Genomic DNA, 19,311 nt, shown 5'->3' on the forward strand with positions numbered 1-19,311 from the left:
TCCGGCCAAGTCACACTATTTGCCTGTTAACCAGCACAAACCCCTTCTAGGATATACGGACCACCGGGGCCTCTCTCAGTACCCCTCTGGTGGTGTCTCTCTCTAGCCCTCCCTGGGCTTTGGTCTTAGCTCTGGTATGGGGCTGTACCCCCAGGGCTTCTTCTCCGGAGACACTAACTTCCTGCAGCGCTTCCCTGGCTCAGTCCTAGCAACCAGCCAGGAGCTCCCTCAATGCTCCCCCGGTGCCTGCTAGCAAATTGTCCATGTCCCTGCTGCTCTTCCAGGCAGCCAGGCCTGCAGTACTTTCTTCTCATGCTCCAAGCAGCAACTGACTACTGCTAGTCTCGTCTGCAGCTCCTTTTATATGGGCCCCTCCTGGGCCCTGATTGGCTGCTTCCCCTGCAGCTACTCTAGCCTGCTTGGAGGACCTCTCCACTGCTCCTTCCCTGGGATGGGTGTGGCAGAACCTGAGACCTGAGCTGTGCTAAGGGGGGGAAGACTCCGTAACCCATCATCAACCCCTGTGAGCCATCTGATCCCTCCCTCCGCACCCACTAAAGAGAATTTCATTGCGATCAGAAAAATGTTGTGTCCAAAACAAGGCTGCATGCAAAGCACAGGCAGGGGCCTCGGCAAAAGGGGATTGGAGCGCTCGGGTTTGGAAGGCTCTGCTATGCAAAGCGAAGTGTCACCGCAGCTGCCTCCATGTGTACACATGACCTGCATCCGCGCCGGGAGAAAAGGAGTGTTAGCTAAACCAGGGTAAAATCTTAGTGCAGACAAGGCCCACTGTAGTTTTCACAGCTGTTAGAGTGGGGGTGGGCAAACTTTTTGGCCCGAGGACCACATTGGGGTTGCAAAACTGTATGGAGGACCAGGTAGGGAAGGCTGTGCCTCCCCAAACAACCTGGCCCCTGCCCCCTATCTGACCCCTCCCATCTCCCGCCCCCTGACTGCCCCCCTCAAAACACCCCACCCATCCAGGCCCTCCCCCCCCCGCTCCTTGTCCCCTGACTGCCCTCTCTCAGGTCCCCTGCCCCTAACTGCCCCCCAGAACCCCATCCGCTATCTAACCCCCCTGTTCCCCATCCCCTGCCCCCCCAGAACCTCTGCCCTATCCAACCGCCCCCTGTTCCCCATCCTCTGACCGCCCCCCCACAGAACCTCTGTCCAATCCAACTGCCCCCTGCTCCCTGTCCCCTGACTGCCCCCTGGGACCCTCTGCCCCTTATCCAACCCCCTGGCCCCATGGCTGCGGGGGAGCGGGAACAGCGGGGGGCGGGGGGGCCTAGCCTCCCAGGCCAGGAGCTCAGGGGCCGGGCAGGACCATCCCACGGGCCGGATGTGGCCCGTGGCCGTAGTTTGCCCACCTCTGTGTTAGAGGGACAAGGTAAACAGTAAGGGGGGAACTGGGTTAGTGTTAGTTAGCTAACGTGTGGTAAGAACCATTTCACCATATGTCCTAGTGAAGGCAAGGCCACACTGCGCTAAGGGATGTAGGCTAGGGGACTGGAGGCATGTAGGAATGCCGGTCGGATCAGAGGGGCAAGGCAGGCAGGCCCATGGAATTGTGGAATCAGATACACAGACCCATTGTTCTGGGCTGATGGCGCCCTTTTGAGGGCCTGCTCGTGGAACGACTCCTTACCAGTGCTGCTCAGTCCCAGGTCTGGGGTCACTTGGCCCAAAGGATGCGCCAGTGCTGGGACAGAGCATCCTGCTGCCTTTGCCATTGCAAGCCCAGCAGCCTGCGAACAAGGGCAGGGCGCACGGCACAGCAAACGGGGTTTCTGCAGGGCTTCAGTGAAGGGAGCAGCCTGACATGACAGCCCCAAGTTCTGCTCAGAGCCAGCGTTTGTTTATTTGTTCAGGTACCCAGCCATGGCGATGATGGGTGAGCATCTAAATAATCCCAAGGACTTTAAAGAGATCAGAGGAGAAAAGGCTGGTCCCATTTTGTGGGTCTCACTAGGCATTAGCAGTCCTCTGCCCGCCTCCCCCCCCCCAGCTGTAAATAAACTGGAATGGCAAGTGTCAACAGCAATTAATGTTTCACACTTGGCATAAGAGGGCGATAAACATTCACACGTAAGCAAGAAACGCTGGGCTGCCTGGGAAAGGGTGCCAGACAGGGTGGAGGGGAGGAAGCAGACTAATGGGCCCTAAGTGCCCTCCTTTGTGAAGTGAGGTTCACAGCTTAGTGGGAAAGATGCACCATCCAGGGCGTTTGCTTGTCTCCCCATTGTTGTTTGCAGTTGTTTACTGGAGAGGCCATAAGCATTAGGCCTCAGCTCCCTTGCACCAGCTCCACAAAAGCTGTGACACAGAGTGGATTGCAGGGCAAAGGGCTGCCTAGATGCACTTCACTCCCTACTAAACCTGGCCCATGTCGATTTCGCTGAAGTTGATTAGGAGCAGGTCTAAACCAAACTAAAATACGCCAGTCTTAAACCCAGGGGAGTGTGTAGACAGGATCTTGCAGCCGTTTAATCGAATTGGTTAAAAAATCAGTTTAATTTTCTTGGGTAGACCAGGCTGCAGTAATCTACACGTGCAAACTAAACCCACGTAAGCCAGGTTTAAATCAGTGCAAGAGCGTCCACACACAAGGATACACTCAGTCAGTTTAACATCACCCTGTCAATCAAATCGGTGCAACTTCTATGTGTAGACAAATCGAATGGAAATGCTTTGGGGACAGGGACAGTCTGTTCTTTGTACAGCACCTAGCACTGTGGGCTCCTGCTCCAGGACAGGGGCTGATTAAACACTACCATCATACAAACAATAAGAATAGCCAGGCTCTTAGATTCTTTCTTTAGTTTTCCCCACAACCTTTGCAGGGGACTAGTGAAGATGCCACACTTTACCAGGGGTATAGAAAAGTCACCCTCCACCTGGTTCACAATGCCTTCTTGAACCTACCCCTGGCTCAGGAATGGATCAACCCCCACAGACAGCAGGGCCCCTATCCTGGTCAGACCCACCCCTGACCGACACCCGAGGGCTCTGCTTTCCTTACACTTCAGCAACAGGTGTGTAGCTTGTGGCCCTTCTCCCTTCCTTCCCAGACAAAAGGATGTCTTACTCCCCACCTCTGCATACACATTTAGCCCTGAAATACTCGAACCCAGCCCCAAATTCCTCCAGCCTAGAGACCAGGGGGTTGTTCCTTGAAACCAAAGCTCTTCTCCACAGCCCCTGGCGTTTCACCAGATGGGCTGTTCTGTTTCTTAGACAAGTCTCCGGTGTCTTGAATGATAATGATCAATACAATGATCTGCTATTTATCTTAATACAGGAGGGGTCCCCCAAGTGCGTCACTATCTCTATATAGAAATCCTCTCTCTCCTCCACTGAGCTGCAGCCACCTCTGGGGTGAATGGTGGCTGCTATTTAGCAGCATACAGCAACTCTGCATGATAGATTGTTTACTACAAAGAGTGAAGAAGATTCCTGTCACCAACTGAAGCTACAAGAAAGTTTTCTAGGGAGCAGAATGCAACTACACCCACTGCTCGGGGCTCTGAGGCTAACACCTCACCTCCTGCCCGGAAAGAGGAAGGGTGGTGCAGTGGTTAGGGTGCTAGTCAGGGACAGGGTAGATGCTGTTTCAAGTCCCTGATCGGCTGCTGCAGACTTCCTGTGTGGCCTGGGGCCTCAGTTCCTAATCTGTACAGTGGGGGTGATAGCACTGCCCTACCTCACAGGGGTGTTGCGAGGTTAAATACGTTGAAGACTGAGGTGCTCGGGTGCTCTGGGATTACAAGCCATATAAGGACTTAAGGGGGCTGAGGGATCTTTAACCTCCATAAGTCGTTGGGACATTGATTTTGCCCCTTCATCCAAAAGACAGCCGCCCCTAGCACTCTGCTGGAGCCCTGAGTCGTTAACCCATCCCTGAACACCTAGCAGACCTCATGGGAATTGAAGCTACTTAGCACCTCGCAGAAATGTAGGGCTGGAGGGGCCCTCGAGGGGTCACCTAGCCCATCTCCAGGCACTGAGGCAGGACCAAGTACACCAAGGGGCCTCACAACCAGCACCCTCTCGGCTGGCCCCCTTTAAGGCCTTGTCTACACTTCAGCCTCCACCATTCTTATCCCAGTAGTGGCACCTGCAGAGCCCCATTGCGCTAGGCGGATTATCATCCCTGTTTCACAGCTGGGAAACCGAGGCCCAGAGAGATCGAGACGTGAGTTAGGTGCCCGAATCCCACTCAATCTCAATGGAGAGTGGATGCCTAAATCCCTTAGGCGCTCTGGAAAATCCCAGGTTAAGTCTCTTGCCCAAGATCACACAGGGAATCTATGACAGTGCCCAGGACTGAACCCAGCTTTCTTGAGTCCTGCTCCATCACCTTAATGGGTCAGACAACCTCTGCTAACAGACCCAGCCTGTGTTCTGAGCCCAGGCAACCCTGCTCAACCAAGGGGTGATGTCAGGCCTGAGGTGGGGCAGCAGGGCATAGGTCTAAGTGTACCCTGGGGACAGTCTGTCTTGGGCTGATCTTGTGTGTGTTGCTTTGTAAAAATCATTTAGGGCCTGATCCATAGGCCACTGAAGTCCATGGAAAGACTCCCACTGACTCCAGTGGGCTTTGAATCGGGCGTTTCATATGCGCGGGGTCGCGCCTGGCTCTGCGCAGCATCATACAAAGGGGCTTTGTAGATCTGATTAAAAGGCAGATGTGTCTCATTCCGGCAACTGGCAGCAGCATCTCCGATGCCCGCCCGCCCCCTCCTCCCTCCCAGTTCCTGCTCCACGTCCCCAGCCCCAGTAATTAGGGATCCTGCCACGCGGGCTCAGAGTGCAATGGAAAGGGGAACTTCAAAAGAACGACGCGCTCATTGCTTCAGCTGCAGCAGGGCTCCTTGGGAGGATGCTAATCTCACCCTGCTAACCAGCACTGATGGGGCACCTTGCACCCCATCTCCTCCGGGCGAAATGCCACACCAAGGGGCATTTGTGCCTTGGAAAGCGTTACCACTGAGTCCGCCTGTCTGGCGTGGCCAGGGCCTCCCCTACGGACTGCAGCAGGCAGGACTAATAAGGATCCCGGACAGTTTTGCTCATATCTATAAGAACTCCTGGGGTGGGGGGGGTGGAGGGGGAAATAGCAGTCCCATGTATCCCATTAGTCCTCCTCTTAACATGGAACAGAGCAAAACAAAAACCCACCCTGCCTCTTTAAGAGATGCATGACAAAGGGCCCCTTATTATTATGAGTTGAGGCCAAGGCATATAAATAGCTGTCTTCCACACAGCCCCCCCTCGTGCATGGAGAGTCTGCCCCTGCTCTCCGGAGCTATGTGAAAAATGCAGGCTGGGGGAAGGGGAAATTCACCCAGCAGCGGATTGCTACTTTCAAGTAGTTTCTCCTAAACTTTTCCATGCAGATTGGGAGGCACCTGTGTCTGACAGGTCACGATGGCCAGTGTGCTTCTGGCCCCTGAGCTCAAGGATGTGGATGGAGCCACCTGATGCTTTCTTCACCCCTCGTTCACAGAAATCCACATGGGAACAAAAGCCTCCGGGAGACTGTGTCTGAGGCCCTGGCTACCTCTAGAGCCCTGCATGGATACAAAATTTGTATCCGCATCCGCCATCTGCAAACGTGGTCTGTGGATAGCCGCATCCGCACATATAAAGCGCATATCTGCAGATTTCACTAGGTCCATACTGATCAAACCGTGTTGGATTTGATTGGGCCCCAACTTTGTTTCAGCCGGGCTTAAGCACAGTGAATTGTTGCACTGGCTGGTACCCGTGGGCAGAGGGTGCCCCACCACTGAATCAGGCAGGTTTGCTGCTGCAGTCTCAGGGTGATTAACTTGAGTGTTAAAGCAATTAACATTTTCACACTGGCAGCCTCTGAACTCCCCACATAACTCAGAGGCGAGGGAGGAGCTGTTTATATTCTGCTTAAGGAGACGCCTGTCCCAGGTTACAAAGAAAAACAACCATCCCTAGGTTTATGGCAGGGCTATGGGGGACTCGAGGGAGCGTGTTGTTTTTAAATGCAGTGGGCCAGGCCCTTGTCTGGCATCACAGCAGCAACCTCGATTTACACCAGCTGGAGACTTGGGCCAGTGCAAGAAATTCGTCATTTTCTTTCCCTGCCTTTTGGCCTTGTCTGCGCTGGGCCAGGAACCAGGCACAAAATCTGTGTTTAAGGCCCTGTCTTCACTGCAAAACCAACCCCGCTGCTGATGGCACAGCAACCCCCAGACAGGATTAACAACAGGGTTTGGTCTTGCTGTATAGACCAGCTATGCAACAGAACCCACAGACCAAACCCTTCTCCCAGCAAAGTCTGGGTGCCACAGCTAAGCCTCCCTGTTCTTGTGAAACTCGCCACAAGGGCTTGTTAATTACCACCCATCTCCTGGCCTAGGAGCTTTGCGCTCAGAGTCAGATTAGGGATGCTAATCCTGACTCTGGCCCCAGTTTGCTCTATAAACCTCAGGCAAGTCTCAGCGCTTCAATTTCCCCTCCCAAGTTTTGTCTGTCCTGCCTTTTCATTTTGTAAGCTCTTTGGGGCAGGGGCTGTCTCTCACTGTACAGCACCTGGCACAATGGAGCCCTGATCTTGGCTGGGAACTCCAGGTGGTACTGGAGTCCAGCTGGAGAAAGGCCTCGATTTGATCTTTACACAAGGGGCAGTGAGTTGGGAATTTGAATGGCATCACTGCCCCAAGGTGTGAACCACCAGCGTCTAATCGCACCAACAGCCTCTTGTTTACAGTATAAACTCCCCCCTCCCCATGCCCTTCCATTGCCACAAGTGTCATACGGCTGTGCAGACAGATAAACGTGTGTAGACAGCAGCATTCCCAACTGAAAACAGCGAAGGGTTCTGGTTCAGTGTCTGTTAGAGGGCAGTTACCAGCCCATTCTGGGGACCAGAGAAAGTGGGGAGTGGGGAGCTTGGGAAGAGATTTGCATGCAGGTATGACTCATCTTTGCAGTTATCTATTTATGTATTGGCTAGGAAATGTTTTGTATTATGCCACAGAGTGGAAATGGGTTTTGCATATAACCGCTACTTGCTGACAATCTACATTTGCATTAGGGGTCAAGAGAGACGGGAGGACCAGAGAGCTTGAGGCAGAAACTGGGCTCCGGTCACTGGAAAGGATCACGACCCTAACAAATCTTTTTGGGAACAGACTCCGAGCTTCCCTATTGTAACTAAACATCTCACGCAGCTCTCGTTGGGTGGCAAATTCAGGCTCGAGCTAGCTAGCTCTGTATCAGGGGTAGCCGTGTTAGTCTGTATCCACAAAAACAACAAGGAGTTTTGGCACCTTAAAGACTAACAGATTTATTTGGAAAAAGAACAGGAGTACTTGTGGCACCTTAGAGACTAACGCGGCTGCTACTCTGAAACCTGAGATTTATTTGGGCATAAGCTTTCGTAGGTAAAAAGTCTCACTTCTTCAGATGCACCTTTTTCTAGCTAGCTCTGTGTCCCTGTAAGGCCCACAATGCTACAGTATCGGAACAGCACCCCCGAAACATTAATGAATATCTAACCCGTCCCAATCTCTTTCCTCCTCTGTCTCCAGCATTCCCTCCCCGTCCTCCTTCTCCTCTCTACCTTTATTCTTTTCATGTCCTTTCTCTTGTCTCTCTCCCACCCCGCTTTGCTTTGTCCTGACACCCTTTTCCCTTAGCAGAGTGTGGGAGGGATGAACGCTGGAGATAATTAATAACTCTGACACTTTAGGTTCTGTCTTCCTGGTAAAGCTCGGAGCTTCTGGCTGCCCCAGCCACCCTCTCCCTTCCAGTCATGTGCTGGCTGTTCTGGTTTCCTGACGAAATTGCCCTTGGCAGCTCCTGTGTGCTTATGGCTGGTAACTGGACCTTTACAGCCCTCGTAAAGGTTGTGCATGCAGTAACTTTACCAGACCGCTCCCCGATCGATCATGTGCTTTCCCAAATGCTGAAGTGCTGCAAGCTCGAAGAGCAGCTGCTTGATGTAATGGCAGGGAACTCACTACCGTGGGACAGCGTAACCATTTTGAGCCCGCACAGATTCTGCTTCTCACCCCGGCCGCAGAAGGATGTCACAAGCCAGACCTAGTCCCACACCAGGGGCTCTGCACCAGGGGCGCCGGAATGGGGGGGCCAAGGGGCCATGGCCGCCCCACTTTTTGAAAGTGAACAGGACTGGCCCATCCACTTTTCGCCACAGGCCCCGCCCTTGCCCCGCCTTCCCCCCTCCCCCACCAGGCCGGCAGTTGGAGCGAACCCAAGTAAGAGCAGCCTGCGGAGCCCGGGGAGCTGTGGACCCTCCACCCGCCCGGGGTGGGGGGGCCAAGAGCAGCCCTGACCCGTGTCCCCGCCCCCCTGGCCTCCTGCCCAGGGCAAATGGCTCCCCACAGCTGCCCGGGCGGCTCTTACCATGGCCTGGGTGCAGCTCTGAGGCCGCATCCCCCGGCTGGAGCCAGGTCAGGATAAGAGCCACACAGGCAGCTGTGGGGAGCCGCGGACCCTCCGCCTGCCCTGGGCGGGGGACCTGGGGTGTGGAGATACAGGCCGGGGGCTGCTCTTGGGCCTCCCACCCCTGCTCTGGCTTCCGACTTGGCCGGGGGGGCGGGCCTGGGGGAGAAGAGGAGGGGCAGGGCTATGGAGGGGGTGGGGTGCCCTGCCCCCCCACACTTTTGAGAAGGCTCCACCGCCCCTGCTCTGCACGCTGTATGCAGGATTGCCAACCCCAAATGTTCAAACATCATGAGTCAGGCTCACCAAAAATCACGAGACTGGCTTTAAAGTCATGAGATTATGTAAAAAGAATAGATTTGGTGTTTTTTTAATTTTCCCTCTGCTTTTTGAGCCTTTAGGGTGCACTGGGGCCACATTTTGAAGCTTTCTCCACAGCCACGGGGGCTAGAAACTTACTTTTTCTTTAAGGATGTAGGCTGAAATCATCCCATATTCACTTGACTCCAGGAGCTGGGGCTTTAAGGAAAATAATAATGATCATGAGACTCATGACAAAAATCATGAGAGTTGGCAACAACGGAGGGGCAATCGCATCTTTATTAGCCCCTCCCCCATTTTTCATTACCATAGCGTCAACTGGAAACGACCACTTGTGTTGAAAGGGCGATGAGATGGAAAGGCAAAAGGACACCCTAATGGAAGTCCTAGGAGGCTTGGGATGGCCCTCCATACGGATGCAATGCAAATACTACCTGCAAGGGCTGAGTGAATAGCAGGAGAGGGAATGGGAAAGGCTGAGGGGAAGCCACTGATAACTGTGGAGGAGATAAGGCCTCTGTGACCTCCCAAGAACAGCATGGGAGATGCAGGTTGGATCCATTTGTGTTAAGAGGAAATAGCCAAGTAGATTCTGGAGATTTCTCTTAAGCAAGAGCTTTGCAAGGTATAGACCTCAGTTTTGCAGCAGCCTGTTTACACTGGAGCTTTTTGAGCTTTGCAGAAGGTTATGAAATACAGAGGACCTGGAGCTGTTCTCCGTCTCACCAGCCTCATGGCAGTATAATGGCACTGAAGTCAGTGGGGTCACACTGGCGGGTGGCCGTGACACGGCCGAACCTTACTGCCTGCTGGCTCGTGACGAAGCTGCAGATCTCACGATGGCATTCGCAGTCTCACAGGGTGCCCCGAATGTATCAGCTGGAGAAGTTCAGCCAGGCAGAAAGTTACTGTATTTTGTGACTCTGGCCCTCTGCATGCTACCTGGCACCGACCTCTTCCCACCCCACTTAGCCAGGAGGTACCAGTCGCTGGACAGAGATTTGTCACTGATGTATTGATGGGATGCATGGATGGGAGAGATCCTCTTTGTGAAACATGGGGAGGCTTTTCTCGGGCCAGACGCACTCTGATCCGGGGCTTAGCATGCACCGAGTGCTAGGAAAGGTGCCCTGGAAACCAAAGCCCTCCGTTCCACATGTATAACATGGGGGCAGCAAGGCAGACAGCTGGCCTGGCATAGCACTGTAGAAGGATCGTTCACCAACCACCCATTCATTCCACAGCCAGTTTACTGAGGGTACCAGCCAAGGAGCCAGTTGCAATGGGGCGGATTGTTTTTTGTTTGCAACGCGGGCGCCCAGGGCCGGCACAACCCATTAGGCGACCTAGGCGGTCACTAACATTTGGGGGGTGGCGACAGCGGCGCCCAGATCTTCGGCCGCCCCGGGTCGGCAGCATTTCGGGGGCAGGACCTTCCGCCATCTCTGTCGGGGGTGGCATTTCGGGGGCGGGACCTTCCGACGCCTAGGGCGGCAAAAAAGCTGACGGCGCTCCTGTAGGTGCCTGTCCAGTAGGGGCTGGGCTGAGACCCAGGAGTTCATTCATAGAGGGCCACCATTGCCAGGCAGGCCTCTCTTGCACAGGGCCATCACTTCCAATCCGGGCTGGTCCTGAATGGGTGACTTAGAAAGGAAAGGCTCTGCCTCTTCTTACCAATCGCCCGGAGCTATCCAGTCCCCCTTCCTCGTAGCTTTTGTTGCTCTTGATGGGCAACTTCCCCCGCTCTCTGGACTTTGGATTTAAGTATCATTTGTTTTATTTTTGCTTCTTTTTCCCCCCTCCCTCTCCCCATTCAAAGAGCTGGGGACCCTGTGGCTTTTTTCCATTTGTGGGCTTACTTTAATCTCTGTTACAGCGTTTTGTCTCTCTCCCTCCTGCCTGGGGCCTGAGCTGTAAGACAAAGAGGTGTTTACACTAATAGACTGCCCCGGCATTGAGGCCAGAGACAAACAGCCCAGCAGAGGGCGAATAGAATTGAACATTTCAACATTTTTTCCATCTGTCCCCAAAACCAATATTGACCCAGGACCCCTGCGTGGCTGCTTTAGTCAAAGTTTTACCAGACAAATCAAGTTTTCACACAGCCAGCCCCAGGGAGGCATGAGTCTAAGGGGAGATGAAAACAATGCTATTCCAAGATGGGAGCCTTCCCCCTGGAGCTGCACTTCCCCCTGCCCGGGGAAAGCTTGAGAGAGGCTTTATCTCCCACCACTAAAGAGCTGACGCCATCCGGCCTGCGCTAAAGGGGGCGGTGTGAGACGATTGTGCCTCTCCTCAGGAACAGCTGCCCCAAATAGAGCGGGGAGGGGGGCAGGCTGGGGATTTGCAAGCTCTATATTAGGAGGCAGGTTTGAGCTTCAGATTACAATCAGTTAAGAAGCACTAATACAGCTGGATTTGGTCTAAGCAACGCAGGGGCCATGGTCGGTGTTTAAGGACATCCTGTCGACATCACCTGGAGTAATTCATGGAGCGGGAGGAGAACGGGCCTTGTTGAAACTTCTCCTCATCGCAAAAACCTCAAAGAGGAGTCCAGCCTCTCTTCTCCCCCCACCCCCAATTGTCCGGCAGGGTCTCCATGCGGTGCATCGATCCGCGCTGATTAGGCCTCAACTGGAGTATTGTGTCCAGTTCTGGGCGCCACATTTCAGGAAGGATGTGGACAAATTGGCGAAAGTCCAGAGAAGAGCAACAAAAATGATTAACGGTCTAGAAAACATGACCTATGAGGCACGATTGAAAAATTTGGGTTTGTTTAGTCTGGAAAAGAGAAGACTGAGAGGGGACATGATAACAGTTTTCAAGTACATGAAAGGTCGTTACAAGGAGGAGGGAGAAAAATTGTTCTCTTTAACCTCTGAGGACAGGACAAGAAGCAATGGACTTAAATTGCAGCAAGGGTGGTTTAGGTTGGACATTAGGAAAAACTTCCTAACTGTCAGGGTGGTTAAGCACTGGAATAAATTGCCCAGGGAGGTTGTGGAATCTCCATCATTGGAGATTTTAAAGAGCCGGTTAGACAAATACCTGTCCAGGATGGTCTGGATAATACTTAGTCCTGCCTCAGTGCAGGGGACTGGACTAGACAACCTCTCGAGATCCCTTCCAGTCCTACAATTATGGGGCAGGGGAATTGCAACGTGGTGGCTGAATGGTTAAGGCACTTGACTACAATGCTCAATCTCCCACGGACCGGCCACGTCCAGTACACTCAGCTGCGAAATGGGGGTCTGATCCACCAGGTTAAGGCAGGCGGATGTGATGCTGGCCACACTGCTCTTTCGCGTACCAGTGGCTAGGAAAGGGACGTGCCTGGACCATATCAGCGGGATGAGCCATTGGCTGGGGGGAACTTTGAGGAGCAGCCATTTTATCTCTGGCTTATCTGCTGATGTTCCCCATCCTCTTGGGGATGGGAAGAAATAGGGGGCTGTGGGGTTGGTTAACCTGCCTCATTAGTGGCCGTATGCCATCATTATCTCACATTAGCGACACTCTGCGCAAGGTAATTGGGAAGTCTCCGAATGGCCCCGTGACCTTTAATGAATGCGATGGGTCTTTTTTCTTCTTTTTTTAATTTGATTTTTTCTGTTTGATTCATGTGGCTGCTTCTTGTTAAGATGCCAGAGCAGGGGGAGCACTGGACCCATGCAGGGATCCCCAAGGGGAAAAATAAAAAGGTGCATTAACAGCGGCTGCTGACTGATATATTTCAGCCTCGGCTGTAACCCGTTGCCTGCCCCCAACCCCAAGCTGCTGCCTGGGCAATTACCTCAGGCTGCCCCACTGCCAGGATGATTAGTTTAGCCAAGACTTCCTACCTGAGAGGGGCTCCTCCTTCCCCTCCAGCAGAGCTGAACGCCTGCTATTTTCCTATTGAACTTTAGGGAGGGGGGGGCAGCTAGCAGCCAGCCTGCTGGGTGAGTGCAATCAGCCCTGAATGGGCAGGCACAGTGTGGCAGCAGCCAGCCAAAGCCCAGCTCTTTCATTTGCAAAAAAACCTGAGGAAGAGCAGCTCTTTGCATATCACTTGGGATCATGGGGGGGGCGGGGGAGGACTTCGGGGAGGCCTGAAGGTTTCCCCCCCCCCACTCCTTTTCTTTTCACTTGAGCCTCAGGGAATTTTGTGCAACTGGCCAGATGCATTATATGGTGGTGTCTGCCTCCCGCTGAACGATCAGGTCGTGGTCACTGCTGAAGTCACGATTCTGGACTTAGATGGGCCCGATCCGGTATGGCAAAGGTTGCATGCCCCTGAGAAATCAAAGCAAAATAAGAGATCTAGAAACTGTACTAGGGAGGGAATCTGCTTTCATCCTATGTGGTTTGAGCATTGGCCTGCTAAATCCAGGGTTGTGAGTTCAATCCTTAAGGGGGGCCATTTAGGCATGAGGGGAAAAAAAAAGTTGAGGATTGGTCCTGCTTTGAGCAGGGGGTTGGACTAGATGACCTCCTGAGGTCCCTTCCAACCATGATATTCTATGATTAACCCTCATTCCAGTAGCTGACCCTGTCTCTTTGTGCACTGATTTAGCTGCCGAGACCAAACCAGAGATCAGTTGTCAGTAACTCTGGGTAACATAGAGATCACTGCTAGCACCAAGCATCGAGTAGTGCCTGCAGCACCACACACATTGAGAGACATCCCCTGCCTCCAAGATCGAAATAGCCAAAGGAATTGCTATATCCCCAATTTACATAGAGGAAGAGACTGGACCAAAGCCACACAGGCATCTGTGGCGGAACCAGGAGTCACAGTCCAGGCTTCTGCATCATAGTTCAGTGCCATGCCCACCGTTTCGTTACGCTCTTGCGAGCACAAGGCACAACTGCACTGAAGCGAACGTGCAGCTTCTCTCCCCTCCACCCAGGCCTGGATTTGCCAGTAGAACATAGTCACCCAAACCGATCTCAAACACCAGCATTTTTGCAGTGTGGATGGCACTTAATTCGCCATGAGGCACCCAGAAAAGCCCCAGGAAAAATATAAGCGCCTGTACTTGCCATGCAAATATGCACCCACGTGCACCCCAAGTTACAGTGATTAGGGGGAGAATAAATAGGTCGCTTCTTTCCTTAAAATGGGAGGAAAGAATTTCATTGAAGCCCTCGGAGGTGGCCTGGGTGTAAGTGTGCGGAGGTGAGGCAGGAAGATGGGAAGAAGTTGCTGCTTTAGAAGAGTTTTGCTAAAGCGCTCTTTCTAAAGAATGAAACAATGGTACTTCCTCAAAAGACAATTGCCTGATAAAGAGAGGGGGGTTTGTTTGGTTCTGCTCAGAGGAGGATTGATCTCTAGCCAGCCCCGAGGGTATACTGTGTGTTTGCCTGTGAGAACTGGCAGCGGACTGTGGGTGGGGTATGTGGTGCGGATACAAAGCGAATGCGATGCTGGTGAGAGGTGCCAGGCTGCCAGCCCTGGAGGCTGATGGCTCAGCATAGCACATGGGCAACAGGGCGCCAGCTCTGCCAATCTGCCTCAGTCAGCTGGACCCGGAGGGACCAGTTCTGGAGGTGGGAGGGTAGGTAGGTCAGTCTCCATGGCCCATTCGTTCCTTTGCCTCTGCTGAGATTGGAGATGAGCGTGCCAGTCATGAGAGCGTGGTTGTGCCTCTCTGCTGGGCTCTCCCAGCTAGACTAAGATCTTGTCTCATTTCCTGTAGACTCCCGAACAGCTGCTTGCCGTGATCAGAACGATTATGTGCTGTGCCTTTCCTCCACTGGAGGGAGAGCAATGGAGCAACCAGAGAGCAGTGCACGAGGGGACTGGACTGTGAAGAGTCTCCACTCCAGTTATACGGGCAGCTTGCTTGCCAATCAGAAACGGGATGAGGCTCTCTGTACCCAGTGGCTATTGCACGTCGGAGCAGCCAGACCCAGGGGGAAAAGGGGAAGTACGTGCATGTTGCATGGAACAGCGTCTTATTTAAATTTGTGCTGAACAGCTAAGTGATTGTCACGGCCACACTGCCAGGGAGCTGTGCGAGCGAACGGGTGGGGGACACGTGTCTCCGTCCCTTCGGCACTGTCAGACAAAGCCATGGTTTGAACACCCGTCCCTGCTCATTGCATACACCTGACACACATGTGCAATGCGTGGTACTCAATGGATCAGCAAACATGTGAGAAACAGAGGTTGCCTGGCTATGTAGAATCATGGAGGGTAACGCTGGAGAAGCTCCTCCATCGAGCATAGGCGGCACGTGAGTCTTTCTTTTGGGGAGGCTACTCCCAGGAGCGGTGGAAGCTCCCTAGAAGTGGGGGGGCCACCGGCACCCAGACCATGGCCCCGCCCCCATGCTCCACCCCTCCCCCAAGGCCCCGCCCATGATCTGCTCCTCCCTGAGGCCCCGCCCCCACTCTGCCTCTTCCCCCAAGGCCCTGCCCACCATTCCCTCCTCTCCATCCTCTTCCCCCCATCGCTCGCCCTTAAGGCAGGAAAAAAATGGGAGGGCATGGGCTGGGTGGGGCCTCAGTCAGGAGCAGGGGTGGAGCCTGGGCAAGGCCCCAGGGGGAGGGGCAGAGTGGGGGGTGGAGCCACGGTCCGGGTCCCAGTGGCCCCCCACTTCTAGGGAGCTTCTGGTGCTCCTGCTTCCAGGGTGCAAAGGTGGTGGGCCAGCACACCTCCAAAGGGAGGTGAGCTGCATCTGGCATCTGACCCCTGCATGGCTTGCCTTTTTTACGCTTATGTGCGCCACCCATGCCACCGGGAGTTATGTTCTTCAACCCCTGTCAAGAGCAGGTTTGTTCCCTGTTGTATGAGAACATACTTGGCCAGACCAATGGTCCATCTAGCCCAGTGTCCTGTCTCTGACAGTGGCCAATGCCAGGTGCTTCAGAGGGAATGAACAGAACAGGGCAATTTCAAACGATCCACCCCTTGTCGTCCAGGCCCAGCTTCTGGCAGTCAGAAGCTTAGGGACACCAGAGCATAGGGTTGCGTTCCTGACCATCTTGGCTAATAGACATTGATGGACTTATCCTCCATGAACTTATCCAATTCTATTTTCAACCCAGTTATAGTTTTGGCCCACATAATGTCCCCTGGCAACGTTTTATAGTGCTCTGTCCAATCTGCTAGGGAGATGGTTCCACAGTACAATAGTTCTGACCAGGAGGATGTTCTGGATTGTCACCCCCATGATATGTTATCTTTGGGCTTGAATCTAAGCCCCCTTGAATTCTGGGCACGTTTGGGTCCAGGTCTGAATCTGAAATGTGGAGTTCAGGCTCCATGGCTAATTTCATCTCATTATCCTAATTAGCAATAGTTTGCAATGAATAATTTATCCAACTACCCTGGCTTCTCTTCTTGCTTACGGAGCTGTGCTTGGACCATGCTTTCCTGAAATTTATGTTATTCCAAAGGATCTGAGTAATTTCTCCTCCCACCTCCTGAAAGTTACTATGGGTGGATGGACCTTGAACTGCTCTCTGTGACTATTCACTGTTTGTACTTTGTTGAGTACTTCTGATTGGTCAGGTAAGTCACACGATATTGTTTCTGTTTCCCGATTCGATGAGTGCCAAAGTACTTCACCTGAGTGCAAAGGCTGTTTGCACATGCAGAGCAAAGACTGTTTCTATGACTGCTCCTGCCCAGGAGTCTAATGCTGTAGCTTGGGGCAGCATGGTCTAGTGGATAGAGCACCAGGCTAAGAGGTGGAAAGCTGGGTTCCAAACTTGGCAGTATCACTGCCTTATTTTGTAACCATGGGCAAATCACTTCCTCTCGCTGTACCTCTGTTTCTCCTCTCATCCTTCATCTGCTTTGTCTATTTGGACTGTCTGTCGCAACGTGTCTGTACAGCACCTAGCGCAACAAAGCCCTGATCTTAGTTAGAACCTCTAGGTGTCACTGTGAGATCACTAATAGTAGTTTCCTTGTCTGTACTTGGGCTTTGCACCAATGCACTACACCAGCATCACTTCCTGGCCCCGATGGCTGACTCCCAAACATAGACCAGGCCTTAGACATCAAGTGAAATATTTGGGGAATAATTTCATGGTACTGGCCCGGCTCTAGTCCGAGTTTCGCCCCTTCAGCCTCCCTAATAAACCCCAAGCTCAGGCAATAAGGGTCGTTTGTCATTTTTCTCTTGGCTGTGGTTCCCTGTACGGCTTTTGCGTAGCCAAACTAAGGACATGTATCAGCTCCTTCGGAAAACTGCCTGGAGATTTCTTTTTTAACCCTTTGCAGACAGGAGGTAACATTTTCAAAAGTACGTACATGATTTAGGAGCCCAATTCCCATTTTCAGAAGGGAATAAGGCCCCTGGAACCATTTACTTTCAATGAGATTTAGGTTCCTAAGTATCTAAGGGTTTGTCTATACCACAAGCGCTTCTGCTGCAGTACTGCAGCTCCGCCGCTGTAGTGGGGGCACTTGCTATATCAACAGAAGGGGAGTTTCTGTCCATGTAATTAATCCACCTCACCAAGAGGTTGTAGCCAGGTCGAAGGAAGAATCCTTCTGTCCAGCTAGCTGTGTCCACACTGAGGGTTAAATCGACTGCCCGGAGCGATGTAGCTAGGTCGACCTAAGTTTTAGGTGTAGACCAGGCCCGGGTCACATTTGAAAATGAGCCTTAGGTGTTTAAGGCCACATCTACGCTACAAAATTAAGTCGGCCAACTTACGTCAGCCTGCAGCTGCTGCGGCAATTACCTCGCTTGTGCCTGTCTACACTTTTCTCCTTGTGTCAGCGGCAGGTGTCCTCCCCAGGAGCGCTTGTAGCTCAGTGGTTTGAGCATTGGCCTCCTAAACCCAGGGTTGTGAGTTCAATCCTTGAGGGGGCTGTTTAGGGATCTGGGGCAAAAATCTGTCTGGGGATAGGGCCTGCTTTGAGCAGGGGGTTAGACTGGATGACCTCCTGACGTCCCTTCCAACCCTGATATTCTATTAATTGAGCTGGCATCGTGGGAGCCAGCAATAGGTGATATCTACATAAGCAACGTCTACACGGACACTACTTTGACCTTGGTTCTATGCCACTTGTGGAGGTGGAGTTATTAGGTTGGCATAGGAGGGCGGGAGCAAAATTTAAGTGTAGACACTTCCATGGCAAGGCAGCTTATGTCAAGCTAACTCTGTAGGGTAGCCCAGACCTAGGTCACTCAGGCCGTGTTACCGTGGGGGTATGAACCTTTATCACCCCCAGCATTCGTTTCCTCAGTTGTCTGGACAGAATCACAGCCCCAGCATCTGAAGGGTTGACGTGATCCTTCCATTTAGTGCTGGCTTAATTCAAGCCAGCTTGAATTTCTGCAGCCGGCCCTGGAGTCTCCGCCTTGCTCCTGCACCCTTCAGCCTTCAGGAGGGAAACGGCGCGGAGGGGGCGACCCGGTGTCTGCTGTGCTTGCAACCTGACCTCTCGCCTGCTCTTTGAAGCCGCTGACAGTGGGTGGGCCGGATCAGTGCGGTGGCAGGTCCAAGCGGAGTTAGAATAACACTTCCACGCTGCCCCTGTTCAGCGGGGAATGTGATTGTTTGGAGGCGGGTGTGTGGAGAAGGAAGAGTTACTAGGACTTCAAGGACTAATTGAATCCTGCAGATGTGGAACAGCTTGTGTTCGGGGTGGGGCAGGTCATTTCAACCTAAAACAAAAATCAGTCAGCAACCCAGACAGAGCAGGAAGCCAGCAGGGCTGCAGTCCCAGCTACCACTGCCTACAACAGCCGGGGTCCTCACCACACCACGGACAGCCAAGAGGTCCCATGTAGTTATGCCCTACATCTGCCAACTCAGCGCAGCTCTGTGCTCCCTGGTCTCCCTCCTCCTCCTTCCCCTGTCTCATCTCACAGCCCCCTCCCCGCCCTTGCCAGGTGTCCTGCCTCCTAGACCTTACGCACTGTGCCCATCCCTCTGCCACCCTCCCAGCACTGACCTCTGCTCCAGCTCCCCTCCCCACCCCCAAAATGCCAGGCTCCCTTCCCTCCTGTTAGGAGGGGGTGGAGAAAGGGAAGTAAGGAGAAGGGAGTGCTCAAGAGCTTATCTCCTAGTCTTTCCTGTGCTAGCCGTCATCCATGCCCTGCCCCATTTCCTGGCGTGGCTCCCTTCACCTTAGACTACCTAGGCTACCTTAGACTTTTAGCTCCTCAGAGCAAGGGCCGTGCCTTGGATCGGCCTTGAAAGAGCCAGGCACACCTATGGAGCTGTCAGCGGGTGACACACACTCAGTATGGCCAACCCCAGGCATTCAAAATCAGGAATCAGGCCCCCAACAGCACAAGTTGGCTTAAAAATCATGAGATTACAAAAATGGGCTTATCCTATTTGCCTTCTGATTGCTGGGTCTTTAGGATGCACTCACTTTTCAAGATTTTCTCTTCAACCACGAGGGCTAGAAACTGACTTAAAAAAAAAACGAGATTCTCCTCTAATCACATGAATCCAGACACTGGGGATTTAATATAAGCACCCATTATTGTGAGACTCGTGCTAAAACCGTGAGAGTTGGCAACACTGGTAACACTCCAGCATATAGTCTGTGTCGGGGTGTCAAACATATGGGCTGTGGGCTGG

The sequence above is a fragment of the Terrapene carolina genome, unplaced genomic scaffold, assembly GCF_002925995.2.
Source record: "Terrapene carolina triunguis isolate 2854851 unplaced genomic scaffold, T_m_triunguis-2.0 Scaffold714, whole genome shotgun sequence".
Classification (NCBI taxonomy): Eukaryota; Metazoa; Chordata; order Testudines; family Emydidae; genus Terrapene; species Terrapene triunguis.